Below are 26,117 nucleotides of genomic sequence, written 5' to 3'. Positions count from 1 at the left end.
CTTCATTATGCATTGCTCGTTTATGTGCTCATTGAAATGCGTGTTTTAGGACTTTGAGAACACAAACTTACTTGTGGTAGGAAAGGTTGCTGCTTCCTGGCTGTAGTGTAGTGTCGCAAAATGCGTAAGTGCAAGGCCACGCCGTAACGCTTCGGAAGCGGTACGTCAACAGAAAATAAAATGAAGCATACTCGTAGGAGGTCTCAAGCATCCCTGCTAGCAGTGCAGCAGATGTGCTTAGAAGTACTGGAAGACGTTCAGCAATGAAAGCCGAGGCAGCCTTTCGAAAGAGCGAGAGAGTTCGCAAGTGCCTGTCGTCGGCGAGAAAAGTCTCGCGTTCGCAGCCAGCAGGCGTCGTAGCAGACAACACTTGTAGCATTCCTCTCAATTAAGGGTGCAACAGTTTCTCATAATAAAGAACTGTATTGCCATAAATACTTGATGTGTATTTTTATATAAGTACATGCACGGTTGTTATTGCTGTTATAAAAATAAATAAATATTCTTTGGCGTTAAATCGGGAACAGAATTGCACAAGTACGCATACCCTGGTGCACGACCCATAGAGTTTCTGTAGGAAACTCCATAGAGTTTCCTACAATTTTTGTAGGAAACTCTATGGGAAACTCTATGGCACGACCTACTGGAACTCCAGACAGAAGTAGGTCGTGCTCCAGATGTGCTTCAGACCTGCACAGATTGGGAGCCGCTTGCGCCCACTCTCGTTCAACCATTCGCCGTTGGTGTCGCTTTCATAACCTGTTTGCCTGCTACTCTACGGTTGACTGGTGCAGCGTTGTAATTACATATACGGCGGCCGTTTCGTTGTGACTAACTGCTTGTTTAGTTGATGATTTTTGCTAACACAGTGACACTGATTTTACAAGGCTTTGATCGGTCACTTGGCACCAAAAGTTGACTGCCCGAACCTAAAAAATGTCGAGGCGTGTAGTCCGCTGCTCTCTAAAATAGCGTTAAATAGCCGCTCCTATTGCCTTTTTCAAACAGATTATTATAAATCACATTGTTTATAGAGTTCGTAAAGTACACAACAGTTTCATTGTATACGTTGTAAAACTTGTTTCTGCACTCTTTAGAAACTTGAAATCACCGTATGTTCGACGACAGAACGATTACCACTCATTTTAACTCTTAAAAGTTGTCCGTGAATGCGTCGTGAGTTCAAAAAGTGAATTACGCACATAGCTTCACTGCGTACGTATCTTAAACACCACCATTATGCTACCGTCGTACTACGCAGAAAAGCTAGCTTTACAGTTTGAAAAGAGTTCCGTGACACGATTTAAGGCCTGCAGAGCAGCACGTATATTAAAGCACTTGAATCGCTTTTGCAAGCTTTCTACTGAAATAGACAGCCATGCAACGACAATAAAAACAAGATATGTTCACTTTTCCTTGAAACAGAATCGATCAACCTATTGCACATATGGGGCGGAGGACTTACCCGTGAATACTTTTACTATACTTTTACCAGATCATCTGCCTTTCGCTACGGCGCACAGCAATAAATCCTAATGTCATCTACAACATTAGGCTATTTGTAATCAACGCAAAAAAGCTAGATTATCCTACGAATCTTTTAAAACAATTTTTCCAATGTCTTACTGAGGCTAGGAAAGGGAAATTTATGCTGTCGATCTATAGCATTGCAGTTGCCACCTACGCTCGTTGTTTACATTTCTTGCACCGCACCTCCTCTTCTAGTTTCACTATTCAAACGCAAAGCATTCGCAAATATCTGTTTTATTTTGTATATTTGTGAATTTATTCATTTACCGCCAATACAAGAGCATTGTGCCTCCCGAAATGGCAACACGAGCGCTGAACAGATCACAAAAGCAGACGACAGCGAACAGGTTATAGCTAGCGCCACTCTGCTCGTACGTTTTGTCCCTAGCGGCAAAAGGGCGTGCTGGAGCAGGCGTGCTGGAGCAGAGAGATCTGTGCAGGTCTGGAGATCAGTAGGTCGTGCGACCCACTACCCGTACTCTAGTACACGATGTCATGCTGTGTTTACGCATGTGGTGAGCGGGCACAAACTTCCCATGGCTTCCCTGCTGCTGTCGATTACGGCCACCTCCAAAGGTAAACGAGTGCACGAATCAGCTCAATACCTACGTCCGTTGATTTCTCTGTTCATGTTGTAGCGGCACGCTTGTACACACAAAGAAGAAAAGGAGCGGGTGAAGAGGACTTTGTTTTTGCTGTAGCGGCCTCGCTCCATCAGCTTTAGTGCCGAGCCTTCTAAATAGACGTATCCTGCCTTGTAGCAATATGTCATGCGCGTAACTTTGCATCCGTGGTCGACATTGTAATAGCACAAATACGGTATATTACACAGGTAGTCTGTCTGCCTTAATTTTGTCTGCTGTTTTTAGGACATCTATTACGAGCTACCCGGACGAACGCTACACATTCGAGAGTTTACAGCTAAAAGAACATTTTTCCTTGTTGCGCGAGGAGCACATCTTTTTTTTTTTTCACTTTGCGACAGTTACGCGGTGAAGTGCTCAAGTCATACATCCCTGGATGGTTGTACCGTCATTTGTCTAATTTGTTTTACTGTGCTACTGCTGTCGTTACAGCTTCTGCTGATTTTAGTTGGGCCCCTCAAGATCTAGTCCATCTCTGCACCGTTGACAAAATTAACTGCAAGTGCTGATTGCTGCTGGTGGGCTCAGTCCAGAATCAGGTATGTACGTACATCCATTTGCTCAAGGCATTCTGATGCTTCTAATACTTGAGCTGCTCCAGTAAAGAAAGATTGAATTAAATGTCGTTTGAGTGATGCGTGACACCCTATCACTGTTGTGCTATACAGGTGGCAAGGCATCTTCAGATCTAGGCCAGTAAGGCCGACCAGTTATGTGTTGGAAGTTTCCACAAAGAATTAAATGCGAATATAAAATTGTCTAGGCCAGAACGTTTATATTACTGTAGGGCCCTTGGCGCCTGATGCAATCACAAAAGAAACAGTAGAAGAACCCAGAAAATTTGTGCCCAGCTGCCCCGTGACAATGAATCGTACAGAAATAATTGTGTCACAAACTGCGACTGAACGTCCGCAGCTTTGAGTAATTTCCTTGTGGGAATACTGTTGCTTTTCGACGTCTTTTGTGTCAGGTGCACTATCACTTGCCAGTTGCATCCTCAGTGTCTGACTCATTGTCATAAGGCTGCGTCTATCTGTACAATGCAGTTGTTACGCCACAAGTGATGTCTGTGAGTAATGGCGAAGGTGTTAGTATAGATCAGGTCTTGTACATAGGAAATGCCAGTCGGCCGAAACAATCGCTTAAATTGTTTCAGCATTAGAAATAGCTCTGCAAGCCTGCAGGTATGCTTAGATGTCTCGGTGTTTGTCTGAGTTGTGATCGGCAACTGTTCGTATATTGTTCTTATGGTGGTATATTATTGAAACTTTGTTACTTGCTCTGGGCTTTATGTATAGCAGTGTGGCGTACTCTGCATTTCATTCTGACATGGACGTGTGGCTGCAACGAAATATTTTGAAGTGAATTTCTTCGGCTCTTTCAATCATTTACGTGTTTAGTTGGAGGTCTGTAGTGGTTGGTGGTCGTACTCTGCTAGGAAAACATTCGTTCGCTCTTTCTTGCTCTTTTGTTTGTTCACGCTTTCATTCCTTTAGGCTTTGCTTACATTGATAGTCATCATCTATTGTCCCTGCACATTTTCTTCACACAAGTTCATGCTCTAATTTGCCAGCAATCTTACCAACAAGGGTTTAGGGCTTGCACTCTTGCTTGCTAACATTGCACACCTTTGATAAAGTTTGGTCACACCTCTGTTACTACGGGAACCCACTTCTTGAGGAGTTGTATGTATGCCACTGTTCATGATTTACAAGAGGGTTGAGCGTTGTCATTCCTTCTCGTGGCCAGATGTGTTAAACATAAATATAATTATGGGGCTGTATGTGTCAACACTACAATCAGAATATGAAGCATGCCATAGTGGCAGACTACGGATTTTGACACCTTTGTGTTCTTTAAAGGGTCACTGAAACGGTTCAGGACCCGCTGTGGTTGCTTAGTGGCTATGGTGTTGGGCTGCTGCACATGAGGTCATGGGATTGAATCCTGGCTACATTTTGATGGGATCAAAATTCGAGAACTCCCATGTTTCAGGTGCATGTTGAAGAACCCCAGGTGTTCTCCCACTACAGTGTGCCTTGTTCTCAGATCGCAGTGTTGGCTTGTAAAAACACAGTTTAATTTTTTTTGAATGGTTCAAACAAGTTTCGTAGACGCCTAGGGTACAGTAAACATTCGTACCACAATTTGTGTGTAGCATCTCATATTAAGAGAGCTACAGACAATTACAAGTTACCCTCCTCCATAGCCATGCATTTCCTCCTAAGCTCATTTGCCGAGTGATCGGGCTTAAGCTCTACCTCCACTGGCTTTGCCTCATGATGGGACGTCGTGTTGTCTACTTCTGGTTGTCTTGGAGCCAGTGTGCGAAGCCTCTACAACCTCTCCACCAGCCGCCTGCCAGTCGGTTCCAAACGCGAGCTATCGAAGCAGTGTACGTTGTGAGCATTCTGTAGCAGCACCAAGTGTGTCCGATATTCCGGTAACCACGGGTGAGCTGGATGCTTTGATGAGTGGGTGGAGGCCTAAAGCCCCTCCCCATACTACTATTGCTGTAATGAAGGAGTTTTAGCCTAGACGTATCTGAGCGACCTGATCGGTCTACATGGTCCAAGCACCTGGTGGTGCAGAGCTTAACCATCGAAACGGAGAGCTAATATTGCTGTAACCAAGCCTAAAAAATTTTAAACATTTAGAAAAACATGTTCATGGCTAAGTTCCTACCAAAAATTTACACCGGCAGGAAAATACAATGCACTTGGTTACTGCTATATTAGTTCTGTGGTTGAGCATTCTGCTACCAAGTGGCTGCACCATGCAGGGTGTTCACATTTGCGCTTCCACTCGTCCTATAAAACGCCCAGGCCCAGTCTGCTTGTGCTTGGGTTTACTTGAAATGTCGCACATGCGAGACACTGTTGTGGTATATGGTAATCCTTCAGTGTGACCTGATGGCCGCAAATGCACAGATGCTGGTGCCGATGGTGCTGATGCAGCCTCTTCGCTCACATGTTTGCCTTGCCGAGGAGCATGATATTGCAGCTTGACGTGTCGCCAATTGCTATGTTTGCAGCCCACAATGCAAGGGCGAACTTTATTGCTTGCGAAAATACAGATTCAGAGCAACAACGTCCGCGCAGCTCACGTCATAATGGAGCATGTTGTAACACAAGCAGACAACATTTATTGTATGCCGGAAGTGCTTAAGTGTAGCGATGAATTGTCCTTGTGCATTCTCTTTCTGGTACTTTCTATTTTGTAGAAACAAATCAACTTACATTTCAACTATTACAAACCACATTTGTTCACCATAAAGTTGGGAAAAGTATCGATAATGCGCCCTGAGCAGTGAATCGGACAGCTCGCCCTAGTGGCACCATGTGGTCACCTCAAGTCACTTGGTCAGGGGAGGCTGAAAACTCAAGAGGAGTGGCGTGCTGCGATTGGTAGTGAAGTACAATCACGCTCAGAATGAGCTACAACACAAAAGCGCATGGCAAAGCGTCGTGTGTTGTAGATTATACTGAGCGTGATAGTACATATTTAAAACCTTATAATAAATCACACACTTTTTGTCACCCAATTATCACAAGTGCCAACTCTAACAACTCAGCACATTTCTACAAAATTGTGAAAATTGTTTCAGGGTCACATTAACGTGCACTTATATCTAAATGCAGAAACGTTTTTGCATTTCACTCTGATCGAAATGCAGCTGCTGCAGTAGGGATTGAACCTGCGACCTTGACTGTAGCCGCAAAGCTACCGCCACAAGCACAGAATGGTTTATTTCACATGCTGCTGCTTCTGTTTTGTCGCCTAGACCCTATGGTGACGTAATGAAGCTTGGCGTGTACGCACCCCGCGCCAGTTGTCCACTTGGCAAATATGCGGGGTGTTTATATTTCCGAAATAGCAGAAATTTAAAGTATTGTACCTTTAGTTTGCGAGCAAGTGCTGTCGTTCTTGCTTTTCTTTTGTCACTTTTCCCTCTCCCACCTTCCTCTCCCCACTCTGTATGGAAACGGGGAGTGAAGAGGGGCAAGGCTGTTATTCACTCGTTTCCCAACTGCGTAGGTTCTACCCATCCTGTGCATTCTGTCTATCTCGTCTCGGGACTAGTGCGTTAATAGAAGAGTAAAAACCGCTGCAGATTCTGCAATGATTTTTGGGGGGGGGCTCACCGATAACTACAGCTGTCAAGAGGCTTATCTGGTGATGACCCAGAGGGTGTTGTGCAAATGCGGCACAATGTAAAAGTTGAAACAAGCCTCTTGCATCATCTTTCTTCTCTACGTCGCTCCTGCCATGTACATGCACACTTTCAGCCACTGCTCGAAGTGGCTTGTAAGGCAGTAGCAGCAGTAAAAAATTCGAAGGAACATGCAAAGAAAGCTTAGCTTTAAGAATCCATATATAACGACATGTTATTATCATAGCACGTTAGACACAACCATCAGTTATGTCTTCTGGATGGTGTTTTCAGACTGTGCTTGACATTTGCATTGCTAAGTTCCCTTTAAACGAACAGTGTTGAGACAGGGTGGAAAGGTTGCCTTATTTGACTTCGAATGTGCCACCATTTCCGCGCAGTGTATCTCACAAAGCCACGGAGAGCATCGCAGCTTGGCGCAAGAGGCGCCAGCTGCATTGCATCTGCACCACTCATAATGGCACTTCATATGGATCCGGAGAGAGAAAGAGAGTGAAAGAAAAAGGGCTAAAAGTGAAAGTGAAGCTGTGCCTTGGCACCCCCCTTTCTGCCATTTCTCTCTCTCTCTGTGAGCGCAGAAACAATGTGGAAAATTTGCCATAGAAGCAGCCCAAAGCAGCAGACAGCCCAGTTTGTAAATGATAGTGCTGACAGAGCACAACACTGTGTTGCTTGAGACGAAGCTGCAAATTTGGAAGACTCGAAGAAGTATGAGCTCGCATTGAATGATATTGTTACAGGGGAAGATGCAGACGAGAAGCTATATGCACGTATATTTACAAAATGAATACGCTGCACTTCACCAAAAGGCAACAGCCCGAGCTAGCCTTTAATTATCGTCTTGACACCGCTGGCCTCTTTTGCATTGTAACTACTACCACTACAGTACTATCATAGTACTACCATAGCAGTACCCTCGTCAGTAAAAGTGCCAACCCGTAGCAACTAAAGGCTTGGCTCGGAAGCACTGTAGTAGGCCTTGAGCCTACTGACATGCACAACATCACTGGATGACCTAGTAGAGGGTGACGTTGAGCAGACGGGAGCAATTTCGTAGATCACTGGTGTCACCTGGTGGAGCATGCGGCAGGACCTTGTCTAAATCTGAAAAGGAGCTTCTCTGAAAGTCGAGCATGACGAGAGGGTGACCACAGGAACATGTGCACACCAAGGAAAAACTGTGTGTTACGGTGGCAGGCATTGTACAGTTGCTGCTGAGTGGCTTGCGATGCCGTCAGTCGAGCACGGGCAAGTTGGCCAAGGCGATGGCACTACGCATACTCGCCTGTCAAGGAGGTTCAGAAAGAAATGCAGTATCCAGGGGCAAGGTTTGTTTGCGATTGTACAATAAATAGAGAAATTGTGGCAGCGTCATGCCGAGAAAAATTATAGGCAAATGTAATGTAAGAAAGGGCAACATCCCAGGCATAGCAGTCCTTCAAAACGTACATGGACAGCGTATCTGTGAGGGTACGGTTCCACCACTCTGTCAGTCTGTTGGTTTAAGGATGGTGTGCGGTGGTCAGCTTGTGTTGTGTGGAGCAGGAACGCACAATGTCGGTGATAACTTTCGACATAAAGTTATGACCACTATCAGTAAAAATCTGTGACAGGCACTGTGGAGTAAGATAATGTTATGCAAGAAAAAGTGCAACGTCAGTGGCCCAACTGGTCAGGAGAGCCCGTGTGATTGGTGCCACCATTAGCAGGTGGCGTAATCAGTTTCAACGGCTACCCATTTGTTTCTAGTGGATGACGTGGTAAAAGGGCTGAGGAGCTCTAATCCAGCATGGAAGAATTGTTCTGCAGGGATGGTGATCAGCACGTAGCGCCTGAGGCTCTTTCTGGTGCTGGCAGAAATCGCAGGCAGCAACGTGTTATCGGATGGAGCGAGTGAGACCGGACCAATAAAAGCGGCGGTGGATGGGGTTGTTCCTGAGAGATACCCCAAGGTGTCCTGCAGTAGATTCATCATAGAACTCAAAGAGAAGAGTGTGTTGTAGAAGTTTGGGCATGACAAGAAGATAATCAGACCCGCCATGGGAGAAGTTCCTTCGTTAGAGAATGCCAACCTGGAGGACATATTGGCCAAGAGGGGCATTGTTAGGTGAAGAGTGCAGATGCTTAATGAGTGCTCGAAATGATAGGTCTCAGTACTGCTCATCGGCGTTGTTAGGGAAGGCAGACACAGAGAAAATGCCATTGGTGGTGCTATAGACAGTGTCGTCAGGCTCGTTGACCGGGTAACGAGACAGGCAATCAGTGTTCTTGTGGAGACAGCCAGATTTCTAAATGACAGAATACGAATATCCTTGTCAGTGTCACACCCAGTGAGGAAGTCGACCTGTAGGGTCTTTCTGTGAGCACAACCAGCAATGTCCGTGCTGGTGTGTGATGACTGAAAAGGGTCAGCCATATAATTATAGGCGTAGCTTTGCAACTGCCCAAACTAATGCCAGATACTCGAGCTCAATGATGGAATGGTTGTGCTTGAAGGTTGGGAGGTGTCTGCTGACAGAAGTGGTAATATGGTCGTTGCTGTGCTGGCGTTGTGCCAGTACTGCACCGATTCCATGGCTGCTGGCATCGGTATGGACTTAGGTAGCTGCAGAAGGATCACGCCTTTCCCTGCGAGTTCTCGACAATGACCCTGTCATCAATCAGTAGTCTCTTTGTGACGCTCAGGAGAGGGTGACATTGTTATCTTGAAATGAGCTGTCATTTCTGGGTACTCGAAAAGCTGAAGATCTGGAGCGTGACTGCCTGTTCTATGACTCAGGCAATGCTGATTGAGCTTCCTTGAGTGAACGATGAGACGTGATCAGCGCCCATGATAGCCACATGTCTGCCAGTGAAGCATCTTTTTTCTGAGGGATTGTCAAGCACAACACCCCTGCCACCAGACGGCACATCAGGACGTTGAGTTGTCCGATGCTGCTAGGCTGGCTTGATGCTTGCATTCCTCAAAGTGATGGGGATGCAGGTTCCGAGAATGAAGATCTTCTGGCCAAAGGCATTTTAATAGGTGGGCTCTGACTTGACTGTATAGATGCAAGATGACAAGCTCCACGGAGCGACCTTTGTCAGCCCTGCACAATGCCGCAAGCGCCACATGCAGGCCACTCATCGCCAAACTGTACAAATTGAAATAATCTGACAACCCCCTATTTGAAGGGAAACCCTGAAACACAAGGTTCACATTAATCTGGACAAGCACCAGGACTCTTTCAACAATGTCTCCGTGCAAATAGACATAAACAGAGTTTATGTAATGACGCTAAGTAATCATGAATTAGAGCTTCCACAGATCAGGAAGGTGAAAGGAAAACTGGCTTTGATTAATTGATATCTGTAACACTTAGCACAAGATAGCTACATGATCATGACATAATGCCAAGTTGCGAAATAAACAAAATGGAAAACCGTCTACAAGCCTTATCACTTTCCTAAATTGGCTCAGAAGGTCTGATTTATTCCGCCTTTCTTCTAGTTCACTTTTAAATTGTGCTACTGTGAAGGTACGCTCTACCTGGGCAGGAGGCCATATTTATTTATTTATTTATTTATTTATTTACATGTACCTTACAGGCCTTCGAGAAGGCATAGTGTAAGGGGGGAAATACGGTAACATATTAGTATGGAATCGGGAAAGAAATAAACATCAGCATAATGAAAGGAGGACGCAGAGAACATGGAAAATTAATACATTAGCAAATACAATATGTAGAGCAATAACAGTAAATGGTAAACAACAACATAATAGCATAATAACATTGTAAACGTTTTAGCATGTTATACAGTAGTAAGTATTGTGAAAAAATTGGGAGCACTGAAATTCTTGAACATTGTAGAAAAAATGCAAGAAAATTACAAATGACATGACGTGTTTAGACGGTTGAAACGGCATATTGATCGGTTAGCAGATTGCAAAATGCAGTGCGTTTAGATCGGCATGCAATGGTATCTGGTAGTGCGTTCCATAAACCGACTGGACGGGTCAAAGCTGAATAATTAAAAGCGTGTGTGTTGCCATAAATTCGGGTGTAGCTGAACTGATTGTTCAGTCGTTCTGAAATCAAGGATGCTTTTTTCTGCTTTGATAAGGTTAGGCCAACTGTGTGAACAAATCTATGAAATAATTATAGAAGGTAAATATCACGGCAAGTAGTTAGTGGTTGCAACGAAAGATCGATTTTTATTTGGGTTACACTTGACTGGTTACTATAATTTTTAGAAATGAAACGGCTCGCTCTATTCTGGATGCTCTCCAGGAGTCCGATGAGGTAATTTTGATGAGGAGACCATATACAAGAGGCGTACTCAATTTGTGGCCGTATAATAGTTACGTAAGCTAGTTTTCGCAGTGGTAAAGGCGCACTTCTTAAGTTGTGGCGCAGAAATCCTAATGATCTGGAGGCGTTAGCTGAAATGGAGGTGATGGGTGTTTAGTCCATGAAAGATTGTGTGTTAGGAGCACTCCTAAGTACTTATATTCTGTGGTGTGGTCAACTATGTTATAATCCATATGATAAGAAAAGTGAGAGTTAACAATTTTTCGAGAAAAGGAAACTACTTTGCACTTCGACACGTTTACGGACATGAGCCACGTAGCACACCAATCACTGATATGTACAAGATCATTTTGGAGTGTCGTGTAGTCAGAGGGACAGTTAATCGAACAGTATACAATTTAGTCATCAGCAAATAATCGTACAGAAGACGATATATTGTTAGGTAAGTCGTTAATGTAAATTAAAAAGAGGAGAGGCCCGAGTACACTGCCTTGAGGTACACCAGAGGTGACGTCAGAGAGGCCAGAGGAAAAGTTAGCAACAACAGTGAACTGTTCACGATTAGTAAGAAAATTACAAATCCATGATAGGGTTCGTGAGTCGAATTTAATTGCTGAGAGCTTTGATGTCAGGCGACTATGTGCTACACGATCGAATGCTTTCGAGAAATCCAAAAAGATGCAGTCAACTTGTTTATTACTGTTCATATCAAAGTGTAAGTCTGACGTGAATTCTAGTAGTTGGGTTTCGCAAGAAAATCTTTTTCGGAAACCATGCTGTTTCGGGTAAAAAAAGTTATTACATTCAAGATGAGAAGATATACGGTATGCGATAATGTGTTCCAACATTTTGCAGCAAATGCATGTTAGTAGTAACATGCTAATGTTAGTAGTAATGTGACATACCTTTGCATAATACAATGCAGCGTGATTAGAATAAATCGCCAATTCTGACCAATAATAAAAAACTTCCAACAAATCATGCAAACTATCGAAAGCAAGTTACAATCAAAATTACACTGAGGCCTTTTATCTTCACTGATGCTTTCCTTTCTCAAGTGTTTAACTATCTGATTTTTCATGGAAGTAATCAAACTAAATAAAGTCTGCCATACCATGAGCAGTAAAGCAGAAGTAAAGAAAGCCTTGAGAGCTATGCAAAGGGGGAAGGCAGCTGGGGAGGATCAGGTAACAGCAGATTTGTTGAAGGATGGTGGGCAGATTGTTCTAGAGAAACTGGCCACCCTGTATATGCAATGCCTCATGACCTCAAGCATACCGGAATCTTGGAAGAACGCTAACATAATCCTAATCCATAAGGAAAGGGACGCCAAAGACTTGAAAAATTATAGACCGATCAGCTTACTGTCAGTTGCCTACAAACTATTTACTAAGGTAATCGCAAATAGAATCAGGAACACCTTAGAATGTGCTGGAGTGTGTTTGGCAGGCATTCTCAGATCATGAACAGCAGGTTGCCATTATCCCTCAAGAGAGAAGTGTATAATAGCTGTGTCTTACCAGTACTCACCTACGGAGCAGAAACCTGGAGGCTTACGAAAAGGGTTCTACTTAAATTGAGGACGACGCAACGAACTATGGAAAGAAGAATGATGGGTGTCACGTTAAGGGATAAGAAAAGAGCAGATTGGGTGAGGGAACAAACGCGAGTTAATGACATCTTAGTTGAAATCAAGAAAAAGAAATGGGCATGGGCAGGACATGTAATCAGCAGGGAAGATAACCCATGGTCATTAAGGGTTACGGACTGGATTTCAAGGGAAGGGAAGCGTAGCAAGGGGGCGGCAGAAAGTTAGGTGGGCGGATGAGATTAAGAAGTTTGCAGGGACGTCATGGCCACAATTAGTACATGACCGGGGTTGTTGGAGGAGTATGGGAGAGGCCTTTGCCCTGCAGTGGGCGTAACCAGGCTGCTGCTGCTGCTGCTGCTGCTGCTGCTGATGATGATGATGATACCATGAGCACAAACAATGTCCTCTTTTTGACAAAAGCTCCTAAAACGTTCAAAATTTAATATCGTTGAAGAAATTAAAGTTAATGAATGCAGTCTGCAAAATATGCCTCCAAAAAACACTCCTGCATGTTATGACTCGTTATGAACTCCCGTAAAACTATAACTGATCCACTTGCGCAGCCTGGATGTGACCTTCCAAACTGTATGAATGAGAAGAAAGGGGGTTAATGAGGCGCCTGGTTCTTATTAATCATATCATGAGAAGTCAACAGAGACACCAAGGAAAACATAGGGTAAATTACTTGTACTTATTAATTGAAATAAAGAAATTATACATTAATGGCAATGAAAGTGGATGAAAAAACAACTTGCCACAGGTGCGGAATGATCCCACGTCTTTGCTTTATGCTTTGATTCTCTAACCAATTGAGCTGCTGCGGCATGGTTTCCCCATCCACTTTCTTGCGTATTTATGTGTTACTACGAGAACTAACCTTGGGAGTGTTAGCCAGCATCACCGCTCTCAAGCCTTGTCGGCGTATGTTCCAAACTTTATGCAACACTAACCCTGTTTGCTTTACTATTCTACATGTGTGGTGACATAATCTTTCCGTTTGTAATTGGGGATCTAACGTGAGCCGAAATTGCGAACTACCTAACAATATTTTGTGTTATTCCTTATGCATCTTAAGCATTGATCGTGCAACCAAGCTAAATACAGCACAAATCAAAAGAACAAAACAATTTGCAACCTGTCTGTCTGATTTCATATTTCAGACGAGCTCGAGAGGGTGGTGCATTTTGCGGCTTTTGCAAAGTGCTGTCTTGGAAGAAGGCAAAAGCCTCTAATTTGCCTGACGCACCTCGTAGCTACAACTTTAGGACAGCAGCCTCCAAGTACTGAGAAAAGATTACATTTACAGACCCACACACGCACTGTTCGCTTAGGTGCTAGGCAGCTGCCTTTCTTTGCCCCCGTGAGTGACCGGCTCTAGTAGCAGCCTACAGGACGCTTTGCTTTGTTCCTCTGCTTACAACAAGACATCTGCAGTGCGGTTAGGTGACGGTTACTACGCCTGAATCTTCATGAAGCTCTCCTTCTTGCGATGTGCATCATGCCGATCTCCGCAAATGCCTAAGCTTGTGATTTATCGTCCTTCTCCTTTTTCACAGTTTCCGGCTGGATCCTGACCGTCGTGCATTTGTGTCTGTTGCCTTGTCGCTTCACATGTTTGGTTCCATACTCCTTACTCCGTCTGCCTTTCTCATCTTGGGCCTATCCCTTTGATTCACCATCTGCTCTGGCGTATGCAAACAGCCATAGGCAACTTTTCCTGGCAGGCTGGCCGAACTTGCCGCCTCCGTAAACACTTGGCCTAATGGGCCCTCCGTTTCTTGTTCGGAAAAAACGCCGCTGTCTACTGCCTTCCCCTCGCTTCCGGCTACCAGCAAGTTTGACTCATCACTGCGCTCAACTATCTCGGGAATCATTCCATGGTCCTATGACTGTTGCGCAATAGGGAATACGCCTATCAGTCTGAGTTTCCTTCCATGTTTTTGCCCTGAAAGATCCCATGTTAGAGAAGGGTTCTCCTCGTTCCGTCAGCGTTTGCTCCGACCTATTCGATTATCAATAGGTTACTTGCTCTGGCAGGCTGGCCAATATTGCCGCCTCCATACACACCTGGCTGTTCCGTGAAAGCTGTCCCATATATGGCTGCAGGTTCTTGTCGGAGTCCTGAGCTATGACAAATACCACCCGCTTCTCACAGCTCCTGGCTATGTGGGCTTTTCCTCTGCAGTTGTAATACGCAACTCTCTTCTGCGCCTCCAACGTGTGTACAGTATCAGCGGGGGCATCTTCGTTTTTTGTGCTACTTTAGGTGCGTCACCCTCTTTCTCTTTGTGTGCTGGGGGAATTCGAAGTCTCCGGTTTAAAATGCCTACAGAAATACTTGTTACCCTTTGGCTTCTTTGAACCATATCCTGCTTTGTCGTTTGTTTCTGATTGTCACGACTTACTTCGGAAACTTCGGAGCGTGCTGTAATGCTTGGCAAGTTCTGCTGCTCTCTCTTTTTGCCCTTCGAAGTCGGTTTGAAATGCTAGACAGAAGGCTCTAAAGAAATCCTTCTTGGCCCTATCGTAGTCTCGCACTTTGTCCTCAGACAAGCAGTTCATGAAACAGCGATACTGAACAGGATTAGTGCTGGTAATCTCTTGGTCCACAAGTCCCGGCTGACACCCTCTTTCTCAGTAAAACTTCATTTGGGCCTAGTTGGTGCATAATTCTGAACTTAAACTTACAGTGCAAACACCCAAGATCGACCACAACAGGAATATATGACACTCTTTCAAAACTGGCGAGGAAATTAATTATATCCTCCTCTACCATGAAAGTGTGGAGCTGGAATCGCAGTATTTGCCATCTAAGTATCTGAATTTTCTGCTCAAGCTCTTCCATTCCAAGAACATGCCGTTGTGCTGCCTCCTGCACATGCCTCTGGTGTGTTTCTGCTTCATGTTTGCATCATTTTGCCTCTTCATGCTTGCGCCTCTCTGCTTCATGCTTGTGCCTTTCGGCCTCTTCATGCTGACGCCTCACACGCCTCTTCTTCTTCAGATTCGCACCTCTCTCGCCTCTCTCCTGCTTCATGCTTGCACCTCTTGCACTCCTCTGTCATTTGCTTTCTTTCAACAATGGTTTCCCAAGCCTCTTCAGCTTCCTGGACCGTCACATCTTCTGCGTTTGTGACGTCGAGAACTGCTTCTTGTGTTGTTGCGTAGCTGACGAAAATGCCCAACTTTTCGCAAATTAGAAGGACGTCCTGCGCTATGAGTTTCTCCATGGCGAATTTGTTGGCCTTCAAAATGCACCCTTCCATAAAACTGAAATTTGCTATTTAAGGAAGGTGAATTTGCAAAACAGTGCCTACCAGAAAACACAAACATACTCTCCTAGCATCTGCTTACTTGTACTAGTGAGAGTTCTGGTGACATGAAGAGCAAACATCAGGCCATAGCTAGCCCGTCCTTATCACTATTAGGAGACTGCAGAATTTCTTGTTCTTCGTGCTCTTTTTTTTCACAAAATTTTCCTTGCCTCACCAGCCTCCTCCCAACTCCTCTCCTCATTCTGCAAAAGCTCTAATTGCTACCTTTTGCCTTTCGCAGGGCCAACCGAAATGCTCATCTGCTCATGACTTTCAAGGAGTTCTTGGATTTGCAACTTCTCCATGCTCACAAAGCACCCTGTGTTTCTTCCCCACTAGCAATCAGCCCACGAGACACTATATTCTTGGTGTATGTAATAAAATTAATAACAACACCAAACACTATTATGGATTGCCTGCGCTATGAGTCTGGTGAAAAGAGAAGCAAACACGTAGCACTCACCACACCAATGTAGTCAATGCTGATCGATCTCATAAGCTGCCTGCCTGTATTGTAAAGTCGGTTCCATGTATGGTGCCGTGCCAGGTGCCGAGCGAAAGAAGGGTTCCGAGCGACAGTTACGAGGACAAGAAAAGGTATTATATTCAGACGTACATGGTTGAGTTTTATACACAGGGCTCTAAACTTTCAGAGCAAACTACATGCAAGAGTCTTTGCATGTCCGAGCTTCTTCCTTCTCATATCCATCCCGATCCACTTTTTATGCCGTTTATTTCCCTCTTTCCCTCGTCAAGGGATTTCACAGGATAATCACAAACGCCTTACCATTCACCACCTCCTTCTCCCAACATTGCACAATACGAGGCGGCTTCCACATGGCAAACTGAACCGGCCATTGATGCCTTTCCCGGTAGTTCTCGACAATGACCCTCTCATCAATCAGTGACCTCTGCGTGATGGTCAGGAGAGGGTGACAATGTTATCTTGAATGGAGCTGTCATTTCTGGATGCTCAAAAGCCAAAGATCTGGAACATGACTACTTGTCTGTAAGACTCGTGATGCTGATTGAGCTTCCTTGAGTGAACAATGAGGTGGGATCAGCACCTGTGATTGCCGCATGTCTGCAGGTGAATCATCCTTTGTTCTGACCGATTTTCGGGCACAACAGCAGCAAGTTGGTGACCGTAAGGGTTGCCGAACAAGTTCTGCAGCTTTTGTTTAAGTGTATCTCAATTGGTGAGCTCGTCTGCATGTGTCCTAAGCCATACTTGAGCTGTGCAACCCACCGAGGTAAAATGCTACGTTGGCAAGCATGACAGTTGAGTCGCACTGGTTATTGGTGCTGACACGTTGGTACAGGCTGATCCAGTCATCGACGTCTTCCCCATCGTTCTCCAAGAATACGCCAGGATTATGTGGAGTGGAGAGTGCAATGTGGCTCTTCGGAGTTGCAGCAGGTGTCAGAGCCGGTTGAGTCGAGCTGTCATCTCCGGGAGCCATGACGGAAGGCTCGATGTACCATCCACTGCGAGCCCCATGACGAGGACAGGGCATGTCTACCTCCACCAAATATGTTACATGGGAAGTCACAGACAAGAAGCTACACACAAGTTTATTTACAAAATGAATATGCTGCACTTTGCCAAAAGACAACAGCCCATACTACTAGCCTCTAATTATTGTCGTCATCTTCACACTGCTGGCCCCTTCTTTATCGTAACTACTGGTCCGTAACAATATTGATGATTCTGAAAACTGGGAGTTCTGTCATCATGAAGGTTGTATCCAGTGGCCATGCAGGGACCCCTTTTCACCATTAACTGCTGTTTCAAAAAGGCGGGCTTTATGCACTAGAGCAAAACTGCCATGGTAGTGATGGCATCATGGTGGAAGCTGCTAACATAATCGAGCCCTGGGAGCACGTCACTGTTTCTAGCCTCTATGTTGATTTCTACCCTCTCTATATTAAAGAAAAAAATATCTGATAAGTGGTAATGCAAGCCCATCTGAATTCATGAATAAAAAATGCATGTTTACCTGCAGAAAATATGTTTGGTCACTTTATTGTCACTCTGACAATGTTGAGATAACTTTTCTGCAAAATTTGTTAGTTCTCAAGATTTTAAATCTACAGTAAAAATATTCAACACTGAGGGTTCACATTTGGGGGAAAAATACTCTCGATGGTTTAAGAGGAAGAAAATTGGTGGTGCATCGATTCTTTTGAGATGATTGGCAACTTTAATGTCATTAGCAGTTCGATGATCGGTGCACGATTGTTGATTGTATGTTAAGTAGTAATATGAAAAGTGCTCGCACCTGTGACCCAATTTGGCATCAACGTGGTTCAATAAAGAGCAGCACGTACCGAGTGCGTCTGCAAAGCACCTGAACAAGGCGTAGGTGAGTGCCGAATTGGAACATATTGCTACGGAACAGCCGCCACAGTGTGGCTGCACTGAGGAGAAGGAAGACGACGTGGCCACCGCTTGATATAGCGTCGCCATCATTGCCACCGCTTGTCTACGTGTAAATATATTGTAGACTCGTACGTCAGCTACACGTAACATTAATTTGGTGGAGGTGGACATTCCCCGTACCCGTCATGGAGCTTCGCAGCGGTCGCAACGGCGACAGTGCCACTTCGGCTCCTGCTGGCGGCCCTTCCTCTACGCAACCGTCTCCGCCTGCAGCCCCGACCTACGTCGCCATTTCCCCACCTCGGGATCCTGGTGTTTTCAACGGAGTCGGCAGTCCTGATGTTGACGACTGGCTCCGCTTATACGAACGTGTCAGCACCAGTCACAGGTGGGATTCGACTATTATGCTCGCGAACGTTGTTTTCTACCTCGACGGAGCTCCACTTGCATGGTTCCAGACTCGCGAAGAGGAGATCTCGAGCTGGGATCTCTTCAAAGAGAAGCTCCGCGACCTTTTTGGCAATCCCTTCGGTTGTCAAGTCAATGCCAAGAAAGCCCTAGCCACACGTGTACAGACGTCGACCGAGTCCTACGTGTCCTACATTCTCGACGTCTTGGCCCTTTGTGCCAAGGCTGACCCGACCATGTCTGAGGACGATAAGGTAAATCACGTCCTCAAAGGGATTGCTGACGACGCCTTCAATTTACTGGTGTTTACCAACGTCACCAGCATCGATACGATCCTCAAGGAGTGCCGCCGTCTTGAGCATGCTAAAAGCCGCCGGTTATCCCAGCACATCACGCGACTTCCCAACACAGCTGCTACGTCATCCTGTGACGACCTCTTCCACCAGCCGTCGCGATGTGACCACTTGACCCGCATTGTTCGTCGTGAGGTCGAAGCGGCACAACCGGCGGCCCCTTCATTTCCGTCACCTGATCATTCTGCGGTGGCAATCTCCTTGATCCAGGCCATCGTCCGTCAAGAGTTATCCAACGTCGGCCTGCACTCCATTCGTTCCGCATGCTCGGAACCTCTCTCTCCACGCACGGCCCCACCGCGCCCTTCTTACTCTTATGGACAGCGCAACCCCTCCGAATGGCGAACCGTGGACGACAAGCCGATCTGTTTTAACTGCCGACGCATTGGACATGTCGCTCGCCATTGCCGCAGCCGCTGGACTTCCCCCACACGCTATTCTCCTAATTACCACCCTCGCCCCTCTAGTGCGTCCTTTTCCTTCGCCCCTTCTATGCCCACCCTATCATCTGACCCTGCGATGCCTTTGACACGACCCCGCTACTCCCGCTCGCCTTCTCCCTCCCGTCGTCAATCTCGCTCGCCCCCGTCTCGCCGTGCTCCTTCTCCGACCTACTCGCCGCACCCCCGCCCGGAAAACTAGACAGCGCAGCTTCTGGAGGTGAAGCTGCAAAGACGACATTGGCTCAAAATCCTCGCTTCACCTTACCGACGAACAAGAATCTTTTGGACGTTCTCGTCGACAATGTTCCTGTGTGCGCGTTGATTGACACCGGGGCGCATATGTCCATTATGAGTGCTGCTCTTCGCCGTCGGCTCAAGAAAGTTCTGACGCCTGCCCCGAACCGATTTGTACAAGTCGCCGACGGAGGGACTGTCGCTATTGTTGGCATGTGCTCTGCCCGACTCACCATTGCTGAGAGACACACCGTCGTTCTCTTCACCGTCATCGAGCATTGCCCTCACGAACTCATTCTCGGTCTGGATTTTCTTGCCCATCATTCTGCCCTCATTGACTGTTCGGCCGGCTCACTTCGCCTTGACTTGCCTCTTCTTGCCGACCCTGTGGACCCGCCTCCCAGCCATCTGAGCTGCATCGATTTTATTCGCCTACCACCTCACTCTATGACACACGTAGACTTGTTGTCCTCACCAGCTGTACCTGACGGCAATTACGTGGCCGCACCAATTCCGGCCGTTATGCTTACCCATGGTGTTATCGTGCCGCACACTGTGCTGAAAATTACTGGTAACCGCACCTGCCTTCCACTCGTCAATTTTGCGCTAACCGCGCAAGTTCTGCCTCAGGGGATCTCCTTGGCTATAATTCGCGCTTTGCAGGATGATGAGGTCGAGCCATTCACAGTGGAAGATCGTTACAGCTCAGCCCATACCGTGACGTCATCGCACAGTACTGACGTCGACATGAAGAAGATGGTCTCCTCTGACCTTACACCTGCTCAAGCTGCAGCCCTTTGCCGCGTTCTTGAAGGCTATCGCGACATTTTTGACTTTGACAATCGACCCTTAGGTCAAACGTCCGTCGTGACCCATCGCATAAACACTGGCGATGCGAACCCTATTCACCGTCGTCCATATCGCGTTTCTGCGTCAGAACGAGCTGTTATCCAACAGGAAGTCAAAAAGATGCTTGCAAAGGACATTATCGAGCCTTCCTGTAGTCCCTGGGCTTCTCCCGTCGTACTTGTCAAAAAGAAGGATGGAACGTGGCGTTTTTGTGTAGATTATCGCCACCTGAACAAAATCACAAAAAAGGACGTGTACCCTTTGCCACGTATTGATGACGCTCTAGACTGCCTGTACGGTGCCACTTATTTTTCTTCTATCGACTTACGGTCCGGATACTGGCAGATATCCGTCGACGACATGGACAGAGAGAAGACTGCATTTGTTACCCCTGACGGCCTTTATCAGTTCAAGGTGATGCCTTTCGGTCTCTGTAACGCGCCCGCCACCTTCGAACGAATGATGGACTCTTTGCTTCAGGGGTTCAAGTGGTCCACCTGTTTGTGCTATCTGGACGACGTCATCGTTTACTCACCCACATTTGACACGCATCTAGACCGCCTTTCAGCGATTCTTGACGTGTTCCGCCGCGCCGGTCTCCAGTTGAACTCGTCAAAATGTCACTTCGCTCGCCGCCAAATCACCGTCCTTGGACACCTCGTGGACGCCAGAGGCGTGCGACCTGACCCGGACAAGATTCGCGCCGTTACAAACTTTCCTGTTCCGAAGTCTACCAAGGACGTTCGTACTTTCGTCGGGCTGTGCTCATATTTCCGACGCTTTGTGAAGGATTTTGCGACCATCGCCCGTCCCCTTACCGACCTCTTGAAGAAAGACGCCCTATTTTCTTGGGGACCTGACCATGCCGCATCTTTTTCGCAGCTCACTACTCTCCTTACCACGCCTCCAATTCTGGCCCATTTTGACCCGTCTGCTTCAACGGAAGTTAGAACTGATGCCAGTGGTCACGGCATAGGAGCAGTATTAGCACAACACCAGCGTGGACATGATCGCGTTATAGCCTATGCCAGCCGACTTCTCTCACCCGCCGAGCGCAATTATTCTATCACAGAGCGCGAGTGCCTCGCTCTTGTGTGGGCTGTTGCCAAGTTTCGCCCATACTTGTACGGACGCCCCTTCTGTGTCATCACTGATCACCACGCGCTCTGCTGGCTATCCTCGCTCAAAGACCCCACGGGACGACTCGCTCGCTGGGCGTTACGCCTGCAAGAATATACCTTCTCCGTGGTATACAAGACGGGACGCTTGCACCAGGATGCCGATTGTTTGTCCCGCTACCCCGTCGACGACCCGGCTGATGCGGACACCATCACTTGCGTTTTCTCTGTGTCCAAGTTGCTCGAAATTGGCAATGAGCAACGCCGCGATCCTTCCTTACGCGCCCTCATCGACCATCTGGAGTCAACGCCTGGCGACGCCTCTCTCCGGATGTTTCTCCTTAAGGAAGGGACACTATACCGCCGCAATCTCGATCCCCACGGCTGTGACCTTCTGCTCGTAATTCCATCCCACTTGCGGTCGACTGTCCTCAAACAACTTCACGACGCTCCCGTGGCTGGACACTTGGGCGTCTCGCGCACATACGACCGTGTACGCCGTCGCTTCTTTTGGCCGGGTCTCGCTCGCTCCGTGCGGCGCTACGTTGCCGCTTGTGAGCCCTGTCAGCGCCGGAAGAAGCCCTCCACACCTCCAGCTGGATGTCTTCAGCCGATCGACATCCCACCGGAACCCTTTTTCCGTGTTGGTCTAGACCTTCTTGGACCGTTCCCTCTCTCGGGCTCCGGAAATAAATGGGTCGCCGTCGCTACTGATTATGCTACGCGGTACGCAATCACCAGAGCCCTCCCGACAAGTTGTGCTACTGACGTTGCTGACTTTCTGCTCTATGACATCATTTTAGTGCACGGTGCCCCGCGCCAATTACTCACTGACCGTGGCCGCAGCTTTCTGTCGGCAGTCGTCGAGGACATCCTCCGCTCCTGCTCGACTAAGCACAAGTTCAGCACGTCCTACCACCCACAGACCAACGGCCTCACGGAGCGCCTCAACCGGACCATCACCGACATGCTATCCAAGTAGGTCGCGACCGACCACCACGACTGGGATCTTCACTTACCATATGTGACGTTCGCGTATAATTCATCGCGTCACGACACCGCCGGCTATTCACCATTCTATCTCCTATATGGCCGAGAACCCGCGTTGCCCTTGGACACATTGTTGCCCTCGGCCACACGTTCAACCACTGAATACGCCCGCGACGCGATCGCACACGCCGACCACGCGCGCCAGCTCGCCCGCACCCGTCTCGAGGCCTCGCAGGAGCATCAGAGACGCCTCTACGATTGCCACCATCGCGACGTACAATTTACTCCGGGTTCTCTAGTGCTTCTCTGGTCCCCCATTCGACGTGTGGGCCTTTCCGAAAAGCTGCTGTCCCGCTACACTGGCCCATACCGTGTGGTGCGACAAGTGACCGATGTCACGTATGAAGTCATCCCCGCCAGCCTCTCAGCGTCATCGTCGGCTGCAAGTGACATCGTTCACGTGGCGAGACTAAAGCCATATCACGCACCTTTCGCCGCGGATGTGTAGATTAAGCACCGGGACGGCGCTTCTACTGCCGGGGGTGATGCTACGGAACAGCCGCCACAGTGTGGCTGCACTGAGGAGAAGGAAGACGACGTGGCCACCGCTTGATATAGCGTCGCCATCATTGCCACCGCTTGTCTACGTGTAAATATATTGTAGACTCGTACGTCAGCTACACGTAACAATATTTATTTCGGTGTATCTACTATTTTATTCTTATAAGCAGTTATGCAACCCATCTGTATCCGTATTGAAAAATAAACAATGCATACTTTTCTACGAAAAATATTAAATGCCACTTTATAGTCACTCTGAAAAAAATGTGTTAACTTTTTTGCAATATAGGTCAGTCTGAAGATGTTAAACCTGCAATAAATAAGAACTTGACCCGGAGGGGTCGCACTTGGAGAAAAAAAATAGGCCTTAATTGGGTTAAGATGAAGCAAATTGGTGGTGCATCCATTCTTTTGAGATGATTGGTGACCTTAATGTCATTAACAATCTTATGATTGGCGCACAATTGTTATTTATGGTAGTGGTAGGGGTAGTGTTGGTAGTGGTGTCAAAGAGTTTCATTCAATACTGGCACATGCACAATGACCCAACTTGGCATCAAAGTGAAGAGCAGCATGTACAGATGACGACAGATTGAAATGGACCACGGCTTAGGCGGCTGGAGCAGCTGCAGGGCCGCACCATGGCGCTGCTATCGCGCGCTCACGATGAGACTACCCCAAGTGATGTCAAACTTCGTCTCCGCACCCTTGTTTTCGCGCTGCTGCTTGTCATGCTTAATGAATTTCAAGTGTGGCGTTCGGCCTTTCTGCTACTGACGGTTGGGACGAAGGGACGCGTGAATGCCAGTAGTTTCGCCAGCAGTAGAATGCCAGTAGATTCGCGAGTAGTTCAGCACTTTGCACTGTCGGGCAGTAGTGGATGGCCGCAAGTCATCAAAGCGCCGCAGTGTAAAGGAACAAGAACTCGACGTTCTTTTCCTTTTCTTCTTCCTTTTTTTTTGTCGGCGATTTTCAGTTGCGGACACAATAAAATGAAGCATAATTCGGTTCAAGAACGCAGACCAGTGCCAACTAGTGGAAAGGGCAGCTGGTATTGAGACGTCTGCTCTCGCATGCGCGTCCTTTCTAGCTCGCAGTTTCTCCAAACCTTTAGCGTCACCTTAGCACTCTTTATTCATAGAGAACAGTGCGAGATGATGCCGCTGTAACTGCAAAGTCTGATGCGCTAATGGAATAGGTTGTCGGGGGTGCGATTGTTCTCCAAGCCCAGCTTGCGCTGCAGCTTGCGGTTGGCACCTTAAAGGGATCCTCACCAGGCCTCATAGCAAAGTTTTGTTATATGCTGGAAGTTGTTACGTGTCCTCTAGGGAGCATTCTGCCGCAGAAAATTTTCAAATCGGCTTATTAATAGCAGAGATAGAAATATTTCAGTGCCACAAACCCATGATTTCTGCAGGTGGGCTTTACTGCAAAGCAAGACAGTCTCTCTACTCGCCCTGTCTAGCCTCCACAAGCAAAATTCCTTCCCTGCATTCTCTCATACCGGACCTCGAGGATCGCGTGACGCATACGTTTTTCTCACTTTTCTTTTCACTGCTATGCACTTCCGTGACAACATCGCGCGCGAGCTATTCTCTCGTTCGTGCAGCGCACAAATATTTCACGCTATGTGCAGGGAAACCGTACTAGTGCCATAATTCAGTGCTATGCTAATACTGAGGCAGAACAAGCGGATCGCAAAGAATGATCATGCGCTGGAACACAGTAGAACATAGCACAGTTTCGGTACCTGCGCACGTGACCGCACGTCCATAGGAACAAGCAGACAAAGCGGAAGTACCTCTCTCTTGGTTCGGTGCAAAGTAAAACAAAAACACGTAGACATTCCGTTTGTGTGTTTTATTATTTCTCTAAACTTCAATTCGTCAATTCAAGCAACAGATCACATAAATAACAGATGGTGCCTTCAATAATTCTCAAAGTTACGCGTAACCACGAGCTACATCACACTTTAGACACGACTACGTAGGTGTAGGGATGGGAGTATATCATCCTCCGGCTTGGTGCGTGGCAGCTGCGAGAAGGAAAAACAGCGCTCCGTTTGAAATTTCAGACCTTTCCACGGCACATGACAATGAAATACTTTGCAGACACGATTGTTGTCACGTACTGTATGCTCTGCGCTTGTCAGCTCAAAATGGCCAGACCTGGTGAGGGGCCCTTTAAGCAAGAAAATTTATCTCACTGATTTTTCCAACAAAATCAAAAGTTGCCTGCATCCATCATCTACTTACTGCGAAAAAAGTTTCCAGTTCATCCTGACTCGGAAAATGTCCAGCGACCCGATCTAGCCAATGTTTGGCTTTCTGCGCCGCATTGCCGGGTACAATGACATGTTGGACGTAAAGAGTGCAGCATGTGTCCTGGAAAAAATGCTGAAGACCAGAATCATGGCAGCTTCAAGTGAAAGCAATGTTAAGAGCTTGACCACATTTTCATCGCAGCATCTTCTTCTTATTCAACAGGAATTGCATGGTGCGACAAGCACCTTTCATGAGGTCCTGAACTGGCAGCGCAGGGGTTAAAAAACTGCCTTTCAGCGCGACCATTTGTCTCACCCCTCAGATCGCCAGCGTGGCCGTGATTGGGAGATACATTGTGCGTGCGGCGAGTGAGCACATTCCCTGTGCAGGCCGTATAGCATTCCTACGCCGAGCAAAAAGCAGCACTCCTAAGCACGAGCCCATCGCTCATCAAGACTGTGGTCGCCTGTTTTATCGATCTTGGGAACTGCTGAATCTGCTCATACGTCTTTGGAGATTCATGGAATATGTGCTTCCTCATTGGAGGCCCGTTGCGAAGCCCTTGAAGTTTACGCACGGAGGATTGTGCAAGAGCCCATGAGCCTACCAGTGATGAGCTGTGGAAACACCGACACTGACCACCGCGAAGAGCTGCTGCTGCTTCTAAGTTCCAGGTAGTCTATCAGGCCGCTTTTAAATAATTTTGCTCAAGGAATGGCTGAAAGGAATGCTGCCGCGAAACTGCTTGAAAAGAAACCCCCTGTCAGGAAAAGTCCTCAAGTTATAGTCGAAATTCCTGCAAGGAAATGATTGTCGCGATCTTGTCATGCATCCCTGAAGCATAATTTGTGAGTAATGGAAACAAAGCCTGCCGACTGCTGAAATACCTCTTCTCTACCTTTGCCTCCTCCTTTCCCTACTTTCGCCTTTCCTCCACAGTTGGCATATCGATGAAGTGCACTACTTCAA

The 26,117-nt window shown here is 47.0% G+C and overlaps 1 protein-coding gene across 4 annotated transcripts in view; it reads left to right on the top strand.

Moving 5' to 3' along the window:
- Positions 1 to 1,430: 1,430 nt before the first annotated feature.
- The window catches only part of LOC142590444 (uncharacterized), a 75,371-nt gene continuing 50,684 nt past the window's right edge, over positions 1,431 to 26,117 (top strand). The window contains exons 1-3 of one of the 4 annotated variants that reach the window (XR_012830144.1): positions 1,973 to 2,106; positions 2,607 to 2,713; positions 15,787 to 17,846. The gene's annotated coding sequence lies outside the window, so the exon portion shown is untranslated. Of the gene's footprint in view, positions 2,107 to 2,606; positions 2,714 to 15,786; positions 17,847 to 26,117 lie in introns of those variants that run through there. The other 3 variants (XM_075702567.1, XR_012830145.1, XR_012830146.1) reach the window with 3 other exon arrangements.

This window comes from Dermacentor variabilis, chromosome 8, assembly GCF_050947875.1.
Source record: "Dermacentor variabilis isolate Ectoservices chromosome 8, ASM5094787v1, whole genome shotgun sequence".
Classification (NCBI taxonomy): domain Eukaryota; kingdom Metazoa; phylum Arthropoda; class Arachnida; order Ixodida; family Ixodidae; genus Dermacentor; species Dermacentor variabilis.
Note: the sequence above shows the minus strand (reverse complement) of the source record. Positions and strands in the feature narration are given on the sequence as shown.